The sequence below is a fragment of the Aulostomus chinensis genome, chromosome 20 (assembly GCF_037954235.1).
Source record: "Aulostomus chinensis isolate RoL2024-O1b breed Wild chromosome 20, RoL_Achi_v1.0, whole genome shotgun sequence".
Classification (NCBI taxonomy): domain Eukaryota; kingdom Metazoa; phylum Chordata; class Actinopteri; order Syngnathiformes; family Aulostomidae; genus Aulostomus; species Aulostomus chinensis.
This window is the reverse complement of record NC_141339.1, coordinates 20853106-20877615: the sequence shown is the minus strand read 5'-3', so window position 1 is coordinate 20877615 and position 24510 is coordinate 20853106. Positions and strand designations below refer to the sequence as shown.

General features: G+C 43.7%; 1 protein-coding gene across 2 annotated transcripts in view; it reads right to left on the bottom strand.

Annotated features, from left to right (window-relative positions):
* The window catches only part of trib2 (tribbles pseudokinase 2), a 59442-nt gene that overhangs the window by 16023 nt on the left and 18909 nt on the right, over nt 1-24510 (bottom strand). For both annotated transcript variants that reach the window (XM_086190482.1, XM_086190483.1), the window contains one exon: nt 3802-3876. The gene's annotated coding sequence lies outside the window, so the exon portion shown is untranslated. The remainder of the gene's footprint in view (nt 1-3801; nt 3877-24510) is intronic.

Genomic DNA, 24510 nt, shown 5'->3' with positions numbered 1-24510 from the left:
CCCGATTCATGACCTTTGACCATCAAAATCTTCTCAGCTCATCCTTGAATCCCAGAGGATATTTGTGCAAAATTTGAAGAAATCCCACAAGCTGTTCCTGACGTACTGTGTTGAAGTGGAGAAATGGTGATGCTGGCAAAATAAATCTTTATAGTTCATCCTCTGGTCCAAGTGGAAGTTCGTGGCAAATTGCAAGAAATCTGCTTAAGGTGGTCCTGGGATATCATGGTAACAAGAATATGGAGATGTTGTGTGACCTTTGACCACCAAAGTCATTTCAGCTCATCCTTTCATCCCAGTGGACTTTAGCCATATTGAAAGAAATTCCCTCAACATCCCTGAGATGATGAGAATACAAGGGATATCGTGTGCTTGTGAGGTGACGGGGACCTTGACCTTTGAACACCAACGTCTTTTCAGCCCTCCTTAAGTCCCAGTGGATGTTTGTGCCAAATTCAATGAAATCGGCTCAAGAACTCCCTGAAATGTCATGGACGGAGGGATGAGCATGATGATGACGAGCTCTCTTTGATTACAGCCACTCATCATTTGTAGTGTAGGAGATGCAAGTAACTACCTTGTTGTATCATGTGACATGATATTTTTGTGCCAAGTACAATTGATTCAAACATTATTTGTCATAGTCGGTAGCGTGGAAGAACAAATGAATGGGTTTGTCGACGGGAGTAACGCTCCACAGGTGTGATTATTCAGCTTTTATGACCTAATGGTGATTTAGTTGCTCTGGAGGGTCGTTCACATTTTGGAAGGTCGCTTAAAACTGTTCTGTGATTCAGAGCCTGAACGAGAAGCTATGAAATGACGAACGGACAGTGTCCTTGTCTGGCCTCTGCATGAGAACATCAGCGCACGCACAAGCTCTCTCTTACACACACGCGCGCGCGCGCACACACACACACACACACACACACATATCCTTGCGATTCATGCAACGTTCAAACTGCTGCTATGGCAACCCATCTCAATCCCCCAGGGACAATTGTACATGACCAAAAACATAAACACACAATATACACACAGCGAAGTACACTTGTGGGACCCCGTGCTGTAATCTCCGGGGAAAGAAACACTCTGCCTGGTTTATGAGTAATCTTGCGCCAAAGGGAACGTTTCATGCATGCTTAGAAAGGGAAATGATGGCGAGGAGTCATGATTCACTTTTGCTCTACCATGCATCATGATATGATATGTTCACTACCATCGTCTTAAGTTGTATTTCTTTTAAATGCCACAGCATTCTGCTATTTTGTGTTCTTGATGAGGAGAAGCCTGTGAAATCATCCTGCGATCATGGAGCATTAAACCTAAAATCCACACAAATTAATTCCACTCAAGCAGAGCAGCACTTCCTGCACTTTCCAATATTATAGGAATAAATGCCGTGGACCTATAGTGCGTTCATCAGCAAATGGGAAGTGGGAGAGTTCCAAGCTCTGAGGTGGGAGAACTGGATGCCTGTGGAACTTGTATTATTCCACTAGGAAAATGGGATGGAGGCTCAGCGTAGGCTTGACATCACCTGACATCATGAAATTTATGGGGAAAGATGAAAGATATACTTGTTCCGATCCTAAGTTGTTTTCGTCACCTAGTTCGTTTTTGTGGAGCTTACGAAATGCCAGCTTTCTGGCTAGCTAAATAATGGTTGGTTAACATGGTAGCTGACAAAAATTAGTCCAAGTAAATGCCTGAAATAAGTTCTTTGGTTAGCACAATCTTAGATTATTTTAACGTTTTGCTCTAAGGTGTAAAATGTGCTAGTAAATACTGCACTTGTGAATTTTGAAGTGATTGTGAGTATTAAACAGGGCAGTTGCTAACAAGTGGCTAAATTAGACCACAAAGGACATGAAACAGCATCACACAGAAAAAAAAATTAAGCACAAAGCCAGTAATGGTAATGACATGGTCGAGCGTTTACATTGTAGCATGTTAGTGGCATCATGTTCCCCAAAATGATCTTGCAAACAAAACACGCAAGCCTATTTTGTCAGCTATTTTGTTGGATCTTATTTTCTGCAATAATCCAAAATCCAACAGAGAAATCCCACTGGCTTTTGATCAAGGGAACTCGTGGTGATGCTAACTTCTGTGCTGGCCTCCAAATGTACCGACCTCCAGAGCTTCTGAAAGCAGAAATAGAGCAGATTTTCTAGGGCGACCACGTTCCCTGTTTGTAGTCACTATGTGAACACTTTTAATTGGGATATGGGACTTTTCCAAAAGGGAACGTTCTTACTTTCCAGCTGCATGAGCACATAATAACTTTAATGCCACTATTGTGCAGATAGGTTGAGTCATTTTGATGCAGCAGAGGTGGGGACACCGCAATCAACCAGATGCTTGCAGGCTAGCTGCACAACTTCATCATTTTAGCTCAACTTCCTGCCTGTGGCTCTGCTGGGTCTCATGTGAATGTCTTGATGTTTGTACCTTCCACGAGGCAGCAGGTGTGCACACACGTAAAGCTGTTTTGAAATCCCTCATCTATACAATTACGCTGTGTCCTCCTGTTGAAGCCAGCGGGGATAAGTACTGCATGACAATTGCTTCAAACAATCAAGTCTCTCCCTGTTTACTCTCGACATCGCCTTTAAGAAAAATCAAAACAGGCAGAGCTCTCCTGTCATGCTGTGAAATCTGTAAGGGGAAGTCGTCGTAAAATGAGAATCTAGGTCATGCTACATTGAGGGCAGCAGATATCAGATAAGAGCACGCATCGTTCTGTTGAAAAGAAAAAAAAATGAAAGACGCGAGTCACAAAGGGAATGCCCGTCTTCTGTAGCATTTTCAGAAAGTCTTATGGGCTGTTTGCTTCACCGCTTAATATGGTGTGTATTCACATATTGGGGATGTTGTGCGGCTATTAACATAATAATTGGCTGTCTCAAAAGGCCTTTGCTTCAGGCCAAATAGCCTCGAGCCTGACAAACAAGGAGGATGGAAGGAAAGAGAGACGGGAGGATTGAAGGACCTGTGATTACTGTCACAGTAAGCAACATTAGCAGCATTAGCTGTGACAGTAATGATCTGTTTCTCCCATATCTGGCTAACAGAGGCTGGCATGTCAAACAAACCATGCCTGTGGCAGCCCGTACTGGGCATGGGTCAATATATTTAGCATACCATTACGGCTCAAATTACTGCTACTGCAGTGTTTGGGGAAGCAAGTGTGTACTGTAGGAATGCTGCATTTGTCTTGTAAGCTCATCCAAAGAGGTCAAAAGGTGGCGTTTATCTGTCAGCAGGATTTCGCTAAAAGTGTGAGCTTGATTTTCACCAAATTTGCTGGAGGAGTGTAGTATGAGTGAAAAAAGGACACTTTGAATTTTGAGGCGGATCAGTTGTAGCGCCACCTGGTTCTGGTCAGAAACGCCTTACCACGAAAAAGGATTGCAATGAGTGAGTGCTCAGTCTTTGGAAGGCCTTCTGATGACGGATAATCGTCGTCACTATGTTTCACCTTGTCTGCCAGATAAGACCTGTAAGTCATTTTAAGTTTGATTTCAAAAAGATCAGAAAGAGACAGCCAGTGTAGGAAGATGATAGTGAATTTTTTTTTTTCCCTCCTCAGAGTAGGACAGCCCCTTCAACACTCCTCTGCGGTTCAGATCGCTAGATAACGATGAGAACAGCTCAGCTGCTACTTTCTCAGTGTAGCCATGCATTTTTGCTGATTAGGAGGTGCTGAGCTTAAATGCTGACCTCACAGGTGTGTGTGTCTGTATGTGTGTGTGTGTGTGAGAGAGAGCAGGAAGCAGAAGAGAACGTTGTGCGTACTTGCATTCTCTGCGCTTTGCTTTGCTTTTGAAGGTCACCGTCTATTGTCTCATCATGGCTCATCAGGATGTTGCTCTGTTGACAATAAACACAGGAAATGCAGGTGATGCATTCAGAATGTAAAACTTTTCTCCCTTGTGTTATTTAGCCACAGATGCATTTCCAAATTTCATTTGATTTCATTTTCTCTCAAATCTAATTACTCTTTCCACACACACACACACACACACAAACGCACGCATATGCTTGCACGCAACCCGCAAGGGTGATGTAATTATTGCAGGCTTGGAACATTCAAACCATTTCCTGCAGAGAAGTGACCTGCATGTTTGCACGTGTGTTTATTACCACTGTAGTATCATGATGCACATTCAGTGGAAGCCAGAATATCTGCCGCACGCCTGCACCCGTCAAGCTGCATTTTAAATTCATGTCTGTCTCTAATATAGAGTTTGTAGTGAGGAATTTATTTTAAACACATCAATGGGGATTCTTCTGCTCCTGAAAAGAGACCGTTGAGTTGCTACAGTCAAGGTGGTCTTTGGGCATGAAAATGCTTAACATTTGTGTGAGATTTGGTGATTATCAGTATGTGACTTATCGGGTTAAGGCCAAAAATGCGAGGTCATACTTAGCATGACCTTGGACTGGAGCTGCCCTTATCCCTGAAGAGAAAAGCAGAATCGATTTTTGGCGATGAACCCTGAAACAGGACCCTGCTACTTTCCAATTAGCTGTAAACAGAAGATGCCTCAGTAGACACCTGTTTACACCTGGTTGTCTTGGATCATAAGTAGACAATGGGACACGATCATGCATCTCCAACGTATCCAGCATTGTGCGTTTTACCACATGTTGTTGTTGTTTCGGGACGCATTACCTTGTAAAAGACGTGGTAAAATCCACCACAGCAAGTAGTTTGAGTAACCTGATCTTAGTTTACTCTCGTACTTACTGCTGCCCACTTGGATCTGGTTGCCCGAGATGCAACTGAAGTGAAAAGCGGGTCCTCAAGCATGAAGAAGAATTGATTCACGGTATGAAACACTGGCTGGACAGAGCTAACAAAATGTCAGCAACGTGTCAATATTGTAAGAGGTAAATTCCCACCAATCCAACACCGATGTGTGCAGAATCAGGGCCGTAGTTCGTGGGGCAAGTAGACGATAAAACAACAGTCAGTGGCTTCATTTTCTCGATCTACACACCCTTGCAGAGCTGGTAGTTTATAAATTAGTTACAAAATATATGTGTATTGTATGTAACCTGCTGGTAACTGATCAATACTCAAGTTCAGGTGTCAGAATCTGTATCAAAAAAGACAAAATGATACCAGAACAACTCTTAACTTCGATCAGCAAAATCTCCTCACTTCTTCCTCGGGTGCAAGTGCACATTTGAGCCAAATTTGAAGAAAATTCCGGCTAACCGCTCCTGATACATAGTTTATGAGAACGAGACAGATGGCTGATGCTGGCACGGAGGCATAAAAACCCTGGAAGTGCAGTTTGGCTAAAGATCCTTCCCAAGTGGATAGAGTCATATAATTTTTGTTACAAAGTTCCTGTGTGTGTGTGTGTGTGTGTGTGTGTGTGTTCTGAGAGAGAAGACATTCCCTTTGCGATGATCTCCGTCAGACCAAACAGATGTTGTAGTCAAATTCCACCTTGACCGCGAACATCACTATTATCTGTCTTGATAATCCCACGATTTCCCTGAGTATATTCAGCTGTGATGAGCCACAGTTGGAACACGTCCATCATCGCCAAGGGAAATGCGATTATAAATAATTACTGTGTAGATTTATACCATTTTGCATTCATATAATCTCAGAATAGTGAGAATAATAACCATCGTGGATCATTTACAGTGACAAAGGATGTTAATCGGGATCAGAATGGCAGAGCAACCTCGCTGATACACACAAAGATCATGACGGTGGAGGATTAGAGCTAAAAGAGGCTCGACAATTGTAACAAAAGCTTAAAAACAAGCACTTTTCGCATCTAATTCTCTGAACTGTATCATGTTATGGTGCAGCTCGAGCTCACATCCTATCAGAGATGTTGCTGTGTAAATTACTTTGGGGATGTAGTTTAGATATGGTCTATTATTACTCTGAAATGTGCCGTGAGTGCCAGAAGGCCACTGTATTATATGAAATCTAACAGATGGCTTTCTACAACCTGTGCAATATGTTGAAGTGAACTCGCTGACTTCAGATGTAATAACTGCCACAGTTATGAGGGCGCAACCCAAGAAGCAATCTCCTCTGACAGCGATAACATCGCACTTTGGAGGTACAGGAAACAAAGGGATTGGATTGAAAGAAAATATCAAATAATATACAACAATGGATGGCAGATGGCAGAGTAATAAGTCTTTTGGTTGGTCTCGACTTCAGCTGATCAAAATATGAGGTATTAACTCTGGGGCTGGTACTGAGAGGCCCCAACTTTCTCAAAGCTCCCTTCAAGACGGAGCAGAAACAAGTCTGCACACCAAACAACAATCTGCACGTATGCAGATGACACATGAACAATAGCCACACGTGTGGACGAAGGATTTTTTTACTTCACTTGGACTCAGACAGACTTGAGAGCCGACCACTCGACTGTCAAATTTGAAAAATGATGCAAGTAATCAGTTCGTATTAGCCACCGAGGTATAATAAAGTTTAGGAAGCCTGGTCCAGCCTTCAGCAGTGAATTGGGAGTGGAATTGCAGGAACAATTACTACACCCCAACGCTGACGATAACTGAACTGCTTCTTGGGCCAACACCGATATGTGTCACACAAAGGAACCAACCCAATCTACTGGAAACATGTGAAATAACCACAACAATCACCATCAACTCTTTACGTGGCCGCACCTGGAAACAATGCAGAGACCGAGTCCTTCGGGTCCTTTTGTTGTGGTGGACACAAGTTTTACTTATTCTGGCTGATATTTACAGAGGTGAAAATTATTCGTGTTATAATACTTGCATATTTTGCACCAGTCCATCTTGTCTTGCAATACCACTTTGTTCCTCAGGAGGAGGCAGCGAGCAGGAGAAAGCCAGCAGCAGTTGCATGCCCATCTATTCTCTGGAGCTTGTCACCCCGAGTTGATGAGTCTGTGTAAAGGAGTCACAGCTGTCCAAGAGAGCGGCGCATACACTTGAGGAGTAAATATGTCATTGGAGATCTTCACCAGGGAGAAAAATATTTCATCTGCAAATTGACTGGTAAATAGAGAGTTTCACCTGCACACGTGCTAATGAAGTTAGCCTTCCTTGTTTCTTTAAATAGATGTGGACACTACACTTCCTAATATATCACAGAATGTTTTGGAACGCTAGCTTGCTCAGATGCTGTTATGCTTCGTGCAGGTCACGTTTGTGGTTAAACAAGACGCTCTTTAGTCAGGACATGTCACTAAATATGAAAGCTGCTTACCAATAGTGTGCTGAAGAGGTCTGATATGCAAAGGAGAGAAAGTCGGAAAAGAAGACGCTTCCTTTGTCAGGGCGTGTGTGCGTGACCCAAACTTGCATGAGCATTTTTCACGAACTGGCAGAGAACAACTGAACCATCTGAAATGTGCAATCAAATTTTAAAAATGTCTCAAACAATGAATTTTGAATGTTCCCTGCACATGATCGCCCTTTAATAAAGTGTGTTGTTCTTTATGGGTGCATTTGGCTCCAACATGAGTGGAGCAGCAACCAACTGCATATGAAAAGCCATCTGCAAATCTGTAATTTGTGTTCAGATGCATTTTGACAGCAGGTTTTTTTGGTCCCCCCCCCCCCCCCCCCCAAACTGTGGTGGAACCTTCCTGTAGAAGAAGAACTCGCTCTGCTCCATTGTGGAAAAACAGGCCCGGTTTAAGCCAGCCCACAACCCTGTCTCTGTGTTACAATGAATCTGACTCAGGCTTACAGAGCAGTGAATGGCTGCTGCCTGCTCCACTCTCACATGGCCCATTGCCAGAGCTCTAATTTAAGCTCCAGGCCTTCTGCTGGGAGAGAGGGAGTGTAGAGGAAGCCTAGCTCAGGCAGAAGTGCAGCGGGTGGGGGGGGGGGGAGTGCTGGGCTCTACTCCCCAGAGTGGAATTGATGGCTGTTAAGCTCATCAATGGGGATGAGTCATCTGAGGCAGTCAGCCGCTTCATTCCTCCTGGTCTGCCTGCCTGAAGTGAGTCGAACTACTCGCTGTTACTACCTGGTGCTGGATCACGTCTTAAAAAGAGAACACAAAATAAGCTCCTCCATGTGCTACTTTTGAGACCGTTAGCGCTGATAAGGACCTTTGAATCGCACCACAGTCTTGTAGTGATAATTCTCTCAACATTTCTTGAATGTTTGCACAGTCACCACAGCCAAGAACCTGCGTGTGTGTGCTCATGCAAGCAGTGTGTGTGTGTGTGTGTGTGTGTGTGCGCGTGCGTGTTCAAAACCTGTTAAGCAATAATTTCCATATCCGTCTAATTCTCAAAGGTCAGAAGCTTTTAGACGGCCAGCAGTAGGCTGATGGCAGTTGGCTGAACATGCATCTGATTCCATTTGGGCTGGTTTCAGTTTCAAAGCCTCCCACCTTCCTGTCTCACAATCACTCCTACAGATTCTCAAATCCATTCGGGGCGCATCTTAAACTTTTGATCATCAAATGGCCATCAGATTTTTTTTCCCTATCTGGTCTCAGGTGGATTATTTGGTGTCTACTCAATCTTCTGTGATTACTCAATCTGACTAGGAATGGCCGCAATATGAATCCCACAACACAGTTTGGGTCCAAACTTTTCAATCCTTACACAGTCTCTGACAGCTTTAGTGAACTGCAATATGTCTGGGTGGTGACTGGCCTATAAATGCTATGTTTAAAGTCTGTGGAAAGCATTTTGTCATGCCTGCTAGCTGGCTACCAAGTGCTGTGTTATAGAGTCAAATCGAAGAGAATCACAGCAAGGAAACAGGAGCTCAAAGTACCGTATCGCATTCGTTTTCGTGAAGGTATCCTGCTTATCAAGCCGCTGCAACCACAAACACATCACAGCGCTGCTGCAGGTCATTATGCCCTCTACATATCCCTCTAACCCTGTACATGCTTGTGTGTGTCCTGTTGGTGCAACAGGAATGTTAAAAGCCCTCATTATCTCCATGGAAAATGTGTGATTGCTGACCAGAGTCGTGTTGACATGTCAACCCTATTATGTGCTATCAGAATGCACTGTGGCTCTGCCACTGCGCTGTTAAGTAAGAGTTATTGTATGCGGGCAATCATGTCTCCAGAAAAGAAAGTCTGACAGGAAGATGTGTTGAAAAGTAATGAGAGAAATTAAATGCCCCTCCAGGATACTGCAACAGCACAGGAATGAGTTCTACAACCAAGAAGTAAGTTAGCATTGCCGAGCCTTTGTTCCTCGATTCTCAAAGTCAAGGGTTGTTCGTTTATAACTGAAAAGTAAGATCTCTTTTGAACTATTCGTCAAATTTTTTGCTCCATGGCATAAAATGTGGCAGTAAATATACACATAAAGTTCAAAACTTTTTATGTGTCCTAAAAACTGCAGTTGCTAACTAGCTGCTAGAGACTGCAAAGGTTGTCAAAGTGCAAAGCGTACTTGTGGTTTGAAGTAATGCGTCTGTGGTGCAGTTCATAGCATAACGTGAGCTTTGTGCCTCTAACGGCTGCATTTACGCTTCAAAAATCATAAAAAGCTGGAGGCCAAAATGGTTTTCCTTAGGAGTGTGGCTGGCATGGGGTGAGAAGTTCAGCCATCCTCTAGGCACTCAGGAGTACAATCGCTGCTCCATTGGATCCAAAGGAGTCGGTTGCCACCTGGTTGTCTCTCCAGGGAGGTGTTCCAGGCACTGGGAGCAGGCTATGGGGCAGGCCGAGGACCAGGTAGAGGGACTATTTCTCTGCGCTGTCCTAGGAACGCCTCAGGATGCCCCGGTGAGAGCCGATTGACCGGGAAAGGGAAGTTTGGAGTTCCCTGTTTGGGAACGTTGGATAGGCAACTGAAGATAAATGGATAAACATCGGTGTGCCAGGAGAGGTAATTCAGAATCTAATGGAAAGATTCCATTGGCTTTTGGCCAAAGGAACACGAGGCAATAATAAATTCTGAGGTCAAGATATGAAACCGCCCGCATGCTTTTGCCCAAGAAAGTTTACACACCAGAGAACTGGAAAGCCCCTGTTCCAGGTTCCCTCATAACAGGGGTTTCCTGACATGCTTCATCTTAACATACACGCTGACAAGCTAGGAAGATACATCATATACAGTGTAATTTAGGTGTCTGTGCACTCCCCATGCACACACCGCATATTTGATCAAACAATATAAATAAGATGAGGCTGTACATGCATGCAAAAATAAAACCACATTCTTGAAGCGTCCATCCAGACTGTAGATTGAGCTGGTCCACGCTCACACACGCAGACACACAAATGAGCACGCAGGAAGCCCTGTAGTGACTCAATGCCACAATGATTTAGGTTCAGAATGGCAAAGGAGTGCTCATGACTCACAGTTTCCATTGTGGCTTCCCACTCTCCCAGTGCGTGTGTGTGCAGGTGTGTGTTTATATGTGGTGTGTGTAGCATGTCTGCTGCTGTTCATAGAACCACTGTGCTCGCTCCGGGGCTTTACCAAACAAAGTGGATCAGAGTGCAATCTCTCAGTCTTTCTCTCAGTCTACCTAATGCTGCACAAGCTCTGTTTGTGCTCCATGAGAGATGACTAGCGGCTGCCATGTGCAGAGGGTAGGGTAAAACATCAGAGGGCATATGGTGACACACACACACACACACACACACACACACACACACACACACACACACAAAGCAGATTAAAAGAGAAGATTTTATCCTGAATTTCGTTTTTGCAGAGTCTCAGCTTTCATGCTTAGACCCATCATGTGACACAACTATCAGGACATTAAATGAATTCCTAATTGTGCCTGCACAACAAGCAACTTCAAAGTGCAGCAGTGCTCTAGCTGAGATTTCTTGGCTCAGACATCAAACATGGTGTCACTGTAACTTTGCCATAGATGAAAAGAGCCGGATTTTCCTTACTGTCAGATACCTGACAAAAGTAGCCCAAAGTCAAGCCTTTGATATGGCTGTGAGAGCCGAATCAGGCCAGCCATTATGGCCTGTCACTCAAAAAAGAGACAAACATGACTGTCAATCACATGTGGTTTCGGTGCATGTCAGACCTCACATGAAAATTTCATGCGGGCTTTGTCTGTCCTCTCACTCTGGCTGGTTATTGGCCTACAAATAGAGGGGCTAAGAGATGAGCCCAAAAGTCTGGATTTAAGTTATGCTGAACATCCAGTTACCTTTTCTGAAAAACAATGTTTGTTTTTTTTTAGAGGGTTTAGTGTTAGATGTGCAAGCTTAAGGTGTTCTTTGTTTTGTGGTATTGCATAAAGGAAATTGGCAAGTACTGCATTAAGAATTTCAAAGCATTTACGTGTTTTAAAAGCAGCTCTTGCTAACAAGTAGCTAACTACAGAGGTTTTTCCCAGACATTAATGTCGTATGAAAAAGAAAAAAAAACATTCCAAGCGTGAAGCTACTGTAGCTGTGGCGATGTTGTAGTCATGTGTCAGCTCTGATTTATGCTTCAATCATCACAATATTGGTCTTCAGTCACAAAGATCATCTTGCAAAACAAAACTCTAAAGCCAAATAAAGTTTTGTTTAGCACGGACCACATTTTCAGTAAGACTCCAAAACCTGATGAAAAAAAATCCCATCGGTTTCTGGTTGAGGGGAACCCCTGGCCATGCTGACTTCTGAGTCGCCCTACAGAATTCTTGTGGGACTCCGTGATGACATACATTGAGTAATTGTGTCTGTCGTGATAGTTTCAGATTCTCAAGATGATGCTAAATGCAGCAGAATTATCATGTCAAATTATTATCTCAGCTTTTATGGGTAGCGGATCATTGGTGGTCTAAAATGCTGCGTCACATGATTTCCTGCTGGACAGGTCACGTGATACTGGCTGCTCCTTACTGGAAGACAGGAAGCACTGGTCTGTGGCGTCTCACATGCCTCACATGTCTCTCTGAAGATGCAAGTGAGCTCATTTATAATGCATTAATGGACAGGGCCACAGGAAAGCCTGTCTCCGGATGGGGGAGAACCAGAGCATTTCTATTCATCATGTCTGAAGGAAGACTCACGGCAGACTGGCCTATGATGATGATGCTTGGCTCAACCCAGCAGAAGTCTGACAAAATATGAACGTGGCTACAGAGGAAATCACAAAAAATATAATATCCACCCCCCCCCCCCCCCACCTCCCCAATAACATTCATTTTGACTTTCCTCGTATAAGTTTTCTGCCACTTCGGACACACCCTGCCTTTAAAGAAAGTTCTGATGCAAAGTTTTGCAGTTTTTGCCTCAGCCCCAAGCGCTGCAGCCTGCTGTCTCTCAATGTTATGTCTCTTGTTGTGGCTATGATCAGAACATGATGCAAGGCAGGGCAGTGAGTGAGAAACATGTGGCTGGTGGCTGGGCTTTGCCTGTGGAGAGGGACCTCACCTTGATTGTTCCTGATGAGGGCTGACTTCACTTCAGGCGCTCTGTCACCAAGCTGCGCTCCAGCCCCAGAGAAGACGCATGATGAGACTTCCTTTAATAGGATGGCAAAGATGTCCACTGATTTCAGAGAAAGAGTGGATACTGTACGTGCAACGCTCAGCAACACGTTACGGCTACAATGACACAATGCGATGTTTTGAAGATCAAACCGAGTCTTCATGCTGTCAGGGATACGATGGAGATCTTGTTGTGAGCCCAGGCTGAAAGACGCACGCTAATTATCGTCATCATTTTTTATTATCTGTCAGGTTTGAGGCGGGAAATGATTCTTTCCTTGGAAGCCATGCCAGAGACATTTCTACCTCAGACAGGCAGAGGCAGGACATGCACTGCTGCGCAGCACTTGAGAGGAAAGAAGGTTAAACTCAGTCGTGGCTCATTTGGTGCCCTCGGGCTCCCCCAAAAAAGAAAGGCCACAACACAATCACCAATATGCAAGAAATGTGAACGTGAACTCTCTGGACTTTCCTTTGTTGAGTCCAGGCTGACAGTCTTTTGGCCTGGTGTGCACCAAAGCGTATTTTGTTGTTGTTTTGTTTTGTTTTTTTCCAGCTGAAAACGGCAGGCGCTTTCCAGAAAGTGTCCAGCTGGGAGCGTTCGACAGCGCTTTGGAGGTGCAGCGTTGCTATGATACGGAATGTCCGTGGAAGTAAAAATTGTCAGCACAAGGTACTTCCTCCCATTCTTGCTCTGGATGAAATCAAGACTGAACCACAGAGAGAGGACAGAGCGGGTTCTTGAGATTTTGTGGGCAAGGAAACGTCTTGAAGACGATCATCTGGTTCAAGCGCTCCTCTGTTGTCCTTGTCGTTGTTGTTGGCCACTGGGATGATGAATGATGTGATGGTTCACCTCTGTGGTATTCGTCCCACCGCTCCTCAACTGTGACTAGAAAAAAGGGACGGCGACGAGCCCGCATTTTACTCGATGTTGAACATTTTTCAATTCTCGTTGAATGTTAAACAAAGAAAAAAAAAGCCGCTCAGCACCTCGTCACACGTCTGGTACTTGTGACATAGTGTAAAAAAAAAAAGTGGTGCTCCCATTAAGACCAGTGAGAGAGAAACACATCAGCTGCGGGGAAAACAAATTGGTTGACACTTCTTGCACACGAACCACACAAATCTCAACAGCAAAGTCATCATTGACCTCATCACAGGAGATCAGCCCAGCGTCCACATGATTGACGCAAGACCACTGAGGCGATCCTGTCATGGTGGACTTCAGGTAAGTCTTAATGAGCTTTAGAAAAGCTCCTCTCTGCTGCAGATACTGTCACTGGAAGGGTGGCAGCATTGAGGAGGGAGCACAATGCTGAAAGCCGGGTCTCAGGAGATGTGTGTGCGTGTTTCCTTCCTGACTTAAGCACTGGTTCTAAGCCGAGAGCGCGCACATTTAATGCACATTAACACTTTTTGTCACCCTTGGCCTACATCACCTATGCCTTCCCACAAACCCTGGGACGAGGCACCAGCTCCAGTGGTTGTACTTTATCTATGTGTGTGGGAGTGGAAGTTGCATGTGGTTAGAGGCGATGACATGACAGTGTTGTTTTTCCTAAAGGCCGTTGTCATCGTATCCGCAAGGTTTCCTCCCTGTCATTCAGCGGGGGTCATCTTCTGGGTCAAACTGAGCCGAGAAGCATTGAAGAAACAGCAGAATTCCTTAAACACTGTCCTAGTGACTGTCTCTTGCTAACAGGCTTCATCAGCTTCCAACTAAACACATCTGGCTGACTCTTTTTTCGGTCACAAAAAAAGGAAAGCAAGAGGGGGAAAACATCTATGCGAGCTCATTACAACTATTTTGGAGTACTTGAAAGGAAAAATACTCTTTTTTGGGTGAAGCATCATTTTAATGGCACCGTACTGGCTCGGCAACAGATGTGTTTGTGAGCACGTAGCGTCGAGCCAGAAAAGGGACAAAAATAAGTGTCCATTCAGGTGTTGTGTGTCCATCAGATCTGAGGAGGAGCTGATGAACACCTTTTGACTACTGCAGAGTCGTTTGACCCGAGATAAATGCTGGTTGGGACTTTGACAACTGAAGACAAAAGCCAGATGTTAGGAGGTTTGTTTTCTCATCCGGAGTAAAAGAGGTATAAGTCAGTCAAACCTTCATGCATGAAAATGCGTTAACTCCCAACAGACGCCTGACTTATTAGCATTATAGTTTATGGGCAAAGCTAACGTTTAACCCCTGAGGGTTCATGCGTGGCTTGAACACATTATCTCAGGAGTACATGGTGATGATGATGATGATGATGATGATGATGATGATGACACACACACACCAGGAGTCAGGCTTACATGCATGTACATGTGCAAGCTGACACCTACACATTCATGCAGACATAACACTCACAAACACACGTGGGTAGAAGCCAAGGCATCTGGCTGTGTGCGCGTGTGTGTGTGTGCGTGTGTGTGTGTGTGCGCGCGCATGTGTGTGTGTGTGTGTGTGTGAGACTCAGCAGGCCCAGTTTAATAAGTGTGTGGCACTCTAAAGGAGTCATTCTGTGATGCACCGATTTTGCTGCATTCGATTGCAGAGGTTAAATCAGTTCAGAGATCCCCAGCGCTCTCTCTCTCTCTCTCTCTCTCTCTGTCTCTCCGTGATAAACATAAGCAGCATGTTTGACTTCTGCAGTTTTATAATCCTGTCATTCAGGAAACTGTGACATTCTTGTAAATCAATTGTTTCAAGGTCAGCTCTGAAGCTCGGCAATTAAATGGGAGTGAATTTTATAAATGTGTTGCACAGAAGGAGGGGGGCACCTCAATAAAAAGCTAATTTGTTGTGAATATGAAACTTATTAAATCCAAGCTTCTGATCTGCTTTGCATATTACAGCACAGGAGGAAATGCCTCCTTTGCATATTTTAGGGAGTAAGAATAAGTGCACAAGAGGGTGGGAGAGGGAGACAAAGAGCAGAGGAAAACAAAGAATATTACATGCTGTCGGTCGCTGGAATGAGATTGTCGTCACATAATCCAAACAACCTTAAAACCTCTGCAGCGTTTAAAGATTGTGTTTCTCTTTGGGCCGGCCTGGTTGGACTGATTAATCACTTTTTAATCAGAATGCCTCTGAATAATTCACCTTTTTTTTTTCTCTTTTTTTTTTTTTTTGAAGCACTGGGGCGACGCAGGATTAAATTTATTTAGTCTCAGAGCTTCCAATATTTATCACAGAGACAGAAATGTTTGATTCCTTTACACTGTTGCAGTCATGAGACACTGCATTGCAGTACAGGATGGCCAAAAGCCAACAAGTGACACTATTGTTTAAACTGCTAATCTCTCCAAAAGAAAACAATAACCTCCTAATACTCAACGCTCGCTACGTTTCACTGCTGGTGTTTCTTTATAAATACACACAGGTGAAAATAAATCCTCCTCCATATCTCCCCTGACCTCTGCCGATGTCTCACGCGATGACTTGTTAACAGGTGGCTCGCGTGCATCACTCCAAGGTGCTTTACATAGATTTACATCACTCGACATTGAGAAATGATCCACTGACACAAACAGCGTCGCGGCAAAGTCACATTGGGAGTGAGTCACACACAATGCTGCAGATAATGCAGCACGGAGAGTCTGAAAATTTGATTAAAATAATGCATCAGCGGTGGTCTTGTAAGCTTACACTGCTGACTGGGTAGTGGAAATCTAGATGATGAAGATCTGGAATGCGATGATCTCTTAAATAGCTCTTCCAAAGAACTACGTGTCCTGGCTTTTGGATTTCTGTTCGTTCTCATAAGTCATTCTTGAAGAAGTTTATTGCCATAAAAACTAAGTATCATTGGTTTTACAGTGACAGGGATTTATGATTTATGTTTCAACATTCTCCTTTGAATGTGAAAAGTTACGAACTGATCATCACTTAAAAATGAGAGGCCACTTTAATCTGATTTACTGTACGGAAGCCCTGAGCGGCAAGTGGAGAAAACAGAAGTGCCAGCTCGATCTAGAGGTCGTCAACCAAACCTCAGGACTCGAGCGTGGACGAGACACGTGGGCAGACCTGCCATTTGCTGTGGTCCGTCTGGACCAGGCCGCGTCCTGCTCAGTTAGATCGGCTACATAATATCCCCAGAAGACCTGGCAGTGACCAGACTGCAATGCTGATTGTTAATCATTATAGGTTAAAAGGGCAAATAGTTAAAAGTTATCTTTATTTAGCTTGGTAAAACTTTATTTTTTTATTTTTTACAAGAGCAGATCAATAAAACTTCTCATTCTCAAACCTTAAAAAATATTGCATTCTTACTTTACACTTTATTCTGATAAAGGATGAAAAAAGCAAAAAATAATGAGTAAGTCAGCAATTTTTTTTTTTTAAGAAATGGAAAGAAAGAAATTATTCTGACAAAACCTCTCCTTGGGGGTCCTGAAGTCGTGAACACGGACGAGAATACAACAGAATAGATTGAATCTTATTATCCACTTATTAAGTCATGAACACAGAGGTGAAAACGGACGGACGGACGGACGGAGGGGGAAACACGAGGTGTTTTTTTTTCTCTCACTTGCCTCACACTTTCCATTTTATGCCTTTTGATTTTCAATAGATTCATAAGATGAGCTTGTACTTTCAAGGAGTACTGATATTTGCAACGCTGACGCATACCAACATAAACATTTCATGACGTACAATCGCAGGCGAGATGTTCAGGGCCCTCGGTGGGTTGTCAGTTCACCAACAATACCTGGACTATTCTCGGCTGCCTGGATGAACACCATCTTCCTCGTTGCTAAGAGAGATATTTGCTCACCAGCCACATCACGGCAGTCCTAGAGGAGAAAGAGCTTTATTCCTCCCCCGATCTCTTATTCTGTCTACCTTTCTCTCATCTCAGATTATTCATTCAAGAGCTAAAAGTCAAAGTTTATCTCTGTCTCTCTCAGTACGTCTCCGTGGTTCTGTCAGTCCGCACCCTCCTCCCCTCCATTACACTTCCCTTTTATCATTTCCCCTCTCTCCTAGTCGGAGTCGGGGAGGGGAGAAATTCATGATCCTCGTGATGTTTCGTGGAAAAGCAGGGAACAGAGTGGCACAGAACAGTCAGGTAGCCTATCAGTGAGCATGAGTCATGCAGCTGCCACTGTTGGAGGGACTGAGATTCAGAGAGAACGAGCCACCGAGGCAGGCGCATGCATCACAATTAAAAAGAGCAGTCAAATGAGAGGAAAGAAGAAGCAGCATCAGTCGGCACAAGCTTTTAGGGATCTGCTGGGAAAAAGCCAAGAAGGGACAACAACTGCCGAGACAGTCTCACTATCTGATGAATCAAAGTCTTAAAAATTGAAATAAGGCTGCCCTCTGTCATCGCCACCCCTTTTTTTTCAGCTTCCTCGGATTCGAGCGGCTGTGCTTTGCATATGGCCAGCAGGTTTTGCATGTGGGCCACATTATTGTCACCTTGCTGAATTGCATTATAGGAAGTGAGTGGAGGAGGCTCCGGAGAGGGAGAGGCGATCTCCTCCAGGCAGGGTTGAATTCAATCTCCACCTCACTAAGGGGGAGTTTCTGTCCTGCCTCGCTGTGAATTCGCCTCCAGACTTGGGCGCGCTTGTGTCTTGCTGCACAGTTCGGCGTGTGCCGTACGCCATGGCTTTTTACTTCATTTTTACCAGATTAATAATATCTCAATCTTATTCTCTGCTAATAAAGCCTTGGGGTGGAAGTGCACTATTTCTTGAACTAATTAAGAGCAGAACTTGCTGTTCTAGTCAAATCGTAACAGAATGTAATGCTCTGTGAATCTTTGCTGAGGAAAACTACACTGTGTGTGTGTGTGTGTGTGTGTGTGTGTGTGTGTGTGTGTGTGTGTGTGTGTGTGTGTGTGTGTGTGTGTGTGTGTGTGTTTTCCACTGAGCCTCTGAAGTCAACGGGGATGTTGGCCTAGTTTGGGCAAAATTCAAGTCAGCATATCGATGCGCACATGCAAGTGTAGACTTTTATTAGAACAATGTCTCATTTTGGAGATAAGCGTCACAGTTGACGTGCTGTAAGATGAATTTCCCCAATTCTGTGTGGGCTGAAGTTAATTATAAATAAAATCTTTCATAGCGGTTTCATTCCATCTCCAAGATTTACGCCTTCATCCCAATGAAATGATCAGAATTTGTTTGTCCTGCTCAAAGTATAAAATTTTGACCGTGTATTATATTTCAAGGTGCTGTGTCACCTCTGAGCGCGGCAATTTATTGCTCATCTGTCATTAAATATTCTTAATTTATTAGGCCATGAGGTGGGTTAGATGGATACTGAGCCCTGTGAGGAAGTTGCTGTCATCAACTGGAGGTGCACTTGCACAAACCTCACCAGAATCCATGTTGTATCTCATGAGAAAATGAATCTAAATGCCCACATCCAGCCCTCAAATTTACCCTTTGATTATGCCCTACCCTGCCGCCCTGCTTCATGACAATCAGCAGGGTGGTATTTGCATAATTTTGTCGTCAAACAAACAAACAAATGGAGAGGAAAAAAAGCCCATAAGCTTCTTGCCTGAGGTAAAAAGGTGTCAGCCAGAGAATGATCAAAGAAGCCGCGGCATCATCTAAGGACAGAGACCGTCCTCGCTGTTCCTCGAAATCAATCCTGGACTATTTTGCATCCTGTATCAATTTCAACATCCGACACTCAGGAAGTGGTACGGCCGACATTTTGTCCTTAAGCCATGACAGCTGAAAAAAAATATATTGAGGATTTTTCTTTTTATCATGGATAGTCATAAAAAACTGCGCATATATTTATACTGTATATATATATATAGAGAGAGAGAGAGAGAGTCTGGTACGATACAGGACGTGAATCAAGAACGGAGGAGGAGCCATGGATTTAAGGTGGCGGACACAGAACACCAGCTCATGATGTTACTAAATATTCATTATCAAGCAACACAGACAAACATGTTTCTGAATACTCAATGTATTCGCTTCACAAACTGACAAACAATTCCTTATAAGCACCTTAAACTTGCTCCATCTAGCTGACCTTTGACCTCTTGCACAAGGCTCACATCACACAACGTAAACATTACCCTCTATGGGCAACCCTCCACACAGTTCCAAGGGAGGTCAGAGCACAGAACTGAAGCGAATCTAAAAACTTCAGAAGGAAAGTGCATGAATATTTAGGGCGGTATTTTTGTGGAGGCGTAGCGATCTTCCGATGTGGGGCTGTGTCATTTCCTGATCTTGAAAAGCACTTGGTGCATAGAAGAGAAGCTTACAGGTGGGAGGTTCAGTCAAACGAACGCAAAAAACAGTTGTATTTATTTGGTCTCAGACCAGAGGTCACTGAACTTTTCACTTTGGAGTGCCAGAACTGGAACTTAACGGTATAAACTAAACACATATCCTGCTGTTAAAAAGCATTTTGTCTTTGTTTTTACTAACTTTCCCTCTAATGGCTGACCAACTCATGAAAACAATGATTAGTGATGCCACATAGTTAAAGAACACTTTCAGCAAGCAGAACTGCATGAAAAGTGATTCACGGTGTACTTCTTTATCACGATTGTTAATATTCAATCATGAGGCTGTAATTAATTTATTCTCTGAATCTGGAGGGCCAAGAGAACCTTGTGAATGGACATGTCAAAAACATGTCCCTCCTCTTCCTCTGATGACCTACCTGCTGTTGACACATCAACACAAACCAAAGCCAACATCAATAAATAGTCATGAGACTCGAAATGAAAAATGATCCAAAGGCAAAGTACAAAACCTTTCAATAGATTTAACTTCTTCCGACTTTTTTTTTTCTTTCTCCGTGAAGCCATCTTTTCCTCAATTCTGAGAAAAATGAAGGGCGGCGACGGCGTCATCAGGGACTGATGCTGCTAATGGTAAACAGGAAGACGTTGGAAGGAAAATGTGTTTGTAGTTTGTGTGAATGGGCCACATCAGACTTCTATTAGCTCGACTCACACCCCGATCTCTCGCAGCCTCGTGTCACTCTGACTGAAGTGTGAGCCTTGTAAAAGGGCGGCGGTGCAGCGGGTGTCTATGTGCATTATGTCAATGATGCCTTGACGGCGCTCTTCCTGTAACGCATAGAATCGATAGGTTTGGCTCAAATCACCATCAGTGGTCAGAGTATGAAAGCAGCACGTGTCAAAGAGCAGCATTAAGCAGACGTATGTGACAGCCGGCCGGCTCCGGGGGCGTAGAGAGAGAAATGGCGGCGGCGGCATACAGAAGGGCGGCAGCCATCCATCTATTGGGCTGAGGAGCAGCTTCAAACAGACTGTGATATCTATCTCTGCTCCACAGTTTGAAGAGAAGCAGAGAGTTTGACTTATAGACAAGCAGAGAGGCAGGCGGAGAGGAGGAGTCAGATCCAGACGTGGTCACCGGCCTCGGTTGGAGTTATCGATGGTAAATTGACGTTGGAACATCTGCGGGCCCATTTGGTCTTGTTAATTATACAACGCTAATTCAACCGGTAGACTCGGGCAGCAGCGAGGGGGAGAGGATGCTCACTGGCCTGGCTTTATCTCCTGTTCAACCTGCCGGATGACAACACTCTCAGCTACTGTATGTTTCCATAGTAATTATGGAGCCTTTGAACAGTAAAATACTTGGGAATAAGAATATTAAAAAAAGAAGTACCTACTGAGGGAGGAATCCACTAATATTTTGCCTTGTGGCAAAGATTATGTAGAGGATTTTTGCTGTAAATACTGTGAAGGCTCTGCTTGCAAGATAAGGTGCAGAGACCTCAAATGTCCTCTTCCTCTTAAAAATATATTTGACTTTAAATCCCCAAACTACCATTTGCTATCAGCTCATTTAACTCTAGTACCTCCATGCTGGTGCGGCAATGTGAATTTCAATTTAACACAGAGTCACTGCATTAACATACACTTAATATTATCAAAATACATTTTTAATGGCCAGTGTTAGGGAGCAATAGAATACATCCTACAGTTCATTAGCTACAATTAAGCTACAAATACGATTCCTAATTAAATCCACAGTGAATTTCCCTACAGAGTTAGGGCCGGGGTTTCTTCATGCAGCTAAAATGGCATTAGTTCTTCGTTATTTTTACACGCTTTACTTTTTGTGTGGCATCTTGACAGGGCAGAGTCAAATCATACCGAATTGTTGGGTAATTCAATTTTATCCACATGCGTCTGATGGGTGGACAGAGATGTGTATCAAAACATGCAGGAACCTCGAAAACATGCTTGAAATACAACCTTTGGTAGCCGATGCGAGTTAGCTTCTCCACACTGTGCAGCATTTCAAATACTGCATTCACAATACTCATCTTTTTCACCTATTTCACACGATGGGAAAGTATAGAAGGAAAAAAAAACAACTTTGACATTAACAGCTTTGCAAAAAAAAAAAAAAAAGATACAGGAAAAGAAAACCAAATGTTCCGTGGATCTGCCCGGTATCATTTGCATATAGAGTAGTGCAGGAAAGAGTCCTAAAACCCAGAAAGAAGTTAACATTGTTGGATGTCTGGTTTCCTCCAGCAAAAGTCATTGGGTTTATGGTCAAAGGCTTGGAATAAGGTATTTGGTTAACATGATATAATAAGCTATTTTTAACACCGCGCGGCTAAATTTTTGTTAGCAACAGCAGCTGCTAGCAAAGCAGCTAAACAAAGCTGCAGAGGTTGTTGTGGAAATGAAACCTAATAATTTCATTTACGCTTGGTGGCGTAGAGATTATCTAGCTCAACAAAACCTGTAAAACTTCTAAACATGAATTTGCCAAAGAGCTCATTTTCAGAAATCCAGTGAGGGACATTGTGGTGATGCTAGCTTCTTGGCGAGTCAACAAAAGTATCCTGCAACACCAGTCATGGGCAGTAAAGGTCACTACTGCTCTTTATTAAACCATTTCAAATCAGATTTATGGCTACTCTATAATTTGTAACTATCCCAACATGGTGAAACCAAAACTGCTTCTACTTGTTGTCGTCAGTTATTCAAAAGTCCCCCCCCCCACCACCACCACCACGGAAGGCAACATCTCAGCGAGTTGCGTTCGAGCGTCTTGCTGAGACAAACACGCCGGCAAAATCTCAACTATACAAACAGCCCTGAAACTGTGTGTCGAATCGAATGATGAAATCTGAACTCAAACGATGCCGCATCCATAGAGAGAAATGTGTCGGGCACTGTGATTGGTTATATAAGAGCATAGAGAGAGAGAGAGAGAGAGAGAGCAAGTGGAACTGCACACTTACACACATACACACACTCTCACTCATGCAGACCCCAGAGGCCTATGTTTGCCTTTCCTGTAATCTGAGCTTCCGTTCTCTGAAGAATGATGTAACTGAATGCCAGCCTTGAACCAAGGAGAGCCAGCCAGACACACTGAAATATAGGCTACATGTGTACCTTCTCTATATCTCTTTACATCACTTGTTTCACTTTTTACTACGAATTGCAGAAGTTTTTCCAGACTTGTTTTCTGTCCCTTGCCTGCACAGGTTTTAGTAAACACGGTTGTTTATTGCATCACGTTGCCCTGCAGATACTTTTACAAGGTCACCAAGATGTGGCAGTGGACCAAGACACACATATAACACTAAATATTTGACTGGTTTGTGGCCCATAAAGGCACGTCTTTAGAGACACTCTCTCAGAATGTGAATGGGTAAAGGAGGGCATCCAGTCAGAGATGAATGTCAAAGAATGCCGTGCCATGACCTCCTTTAATTCCCCGCTTTTGTTCTCCCCTTTTCTGTTTTGTTCTCTCTCACTGTCCTCACTTCCTGTGCTTTTGTCTGCAGCGAGTATTCCCTGCTAAATGAGTCACCGCGCCGACCGGGGCAGGAGGCAATTGCAGAGAGGCCGGTGCCTCCCTAACCCTCTTCCTGCCTTCTGCCTCAGCATCAGGAAGCTGAAGCTGCAAATGTTAATTTTACAAATGCTCCGACATACTTTCCAGCCTCCCAAATTGTTTTTCCACCCTCCAAACTGACGACCATCTAAGTTATAAATAATCAAAAAGGAATGTTAAAAAGGAAAGTGAGATAAACACCCGGTCTGTCGGGGAACAGCGTGAAATATACGGCTCATGGCTTATACTTTAACAGTATATGTTGCAACTTAAGCATGTAATGCAGAAGAAAGGGGCTCTTTCTTTGGCCTGATGGTGAAATAGGTCAGGGGTTTCTTTACTTTGTTACACTGCACTTAATGCTAAAGGGGGTTGCCACACAGGTTTCAAGTGTGTGTGTGTGTGTGTGTGTGTGTGTGCGCCCGCACTCGCAAATGTACGTGTGCTTGTTTTCCTCTCCATGTGACCCATTTGCTGATCGACCAGTGTTCCCCGCTCTGCTGGGGTTTCCATGCCAACGCAGCCAGTGGCAAGACAAAAGATGAGGACTCACTTGATCTATCTAGTATGTTCTGAAAGTGATATACTGCATACACAGAGATATAAAAAGAGAGTATGGATCATTGTGTGCTTGTGAACTGCTGCCTCATTAACTGAAATAGATTTGATCGTGGATTTGAAGGTGAAAAAACTGACTAATAAAAGTTTGAGGATGTAAAACTAAGCTGTATCAGGGTGGTAATTAAAACTGAACATGCAAGCCTGTAAAAATAGAGAACAAAGGATGAGTTCTAACTGGATTGTGAAAGACAATCAATAAATGAACCAACTCCAGGATCTCATACTGAATACAAAATGCTGTATTGACAAGACCAGGATGTCTACATTAGCTGCTAATCTAAAGATCCATAAGGTGTGTTTAAATGCAAATTCTCAGTGTTGGAAATATGGTCTTTTGTATGAAAGTGGGATGTTGATGGAGTGGATGGACAGAGGGAGTTTTGTGCTCGATGATCACAAAGCTAAGATATTCCTTTTTGCTTGCTTTGGGCTTGTTGCCTTCCAGGTTATTAATTCCCGCAAAATTTAAAATACAGGTTTTTGTTTTCGATCGAACGTCCTGGAAGTACATACATACACACACAGCCTCTTAACACCACATCATGTGGTTCTAGCACATTAAAATGATGCTTCAGCACACTGGAAACAACACCAATAGAAATTCAGTTAGGATCTAGTCTTGCTGCCACCAACCGCCCCGGG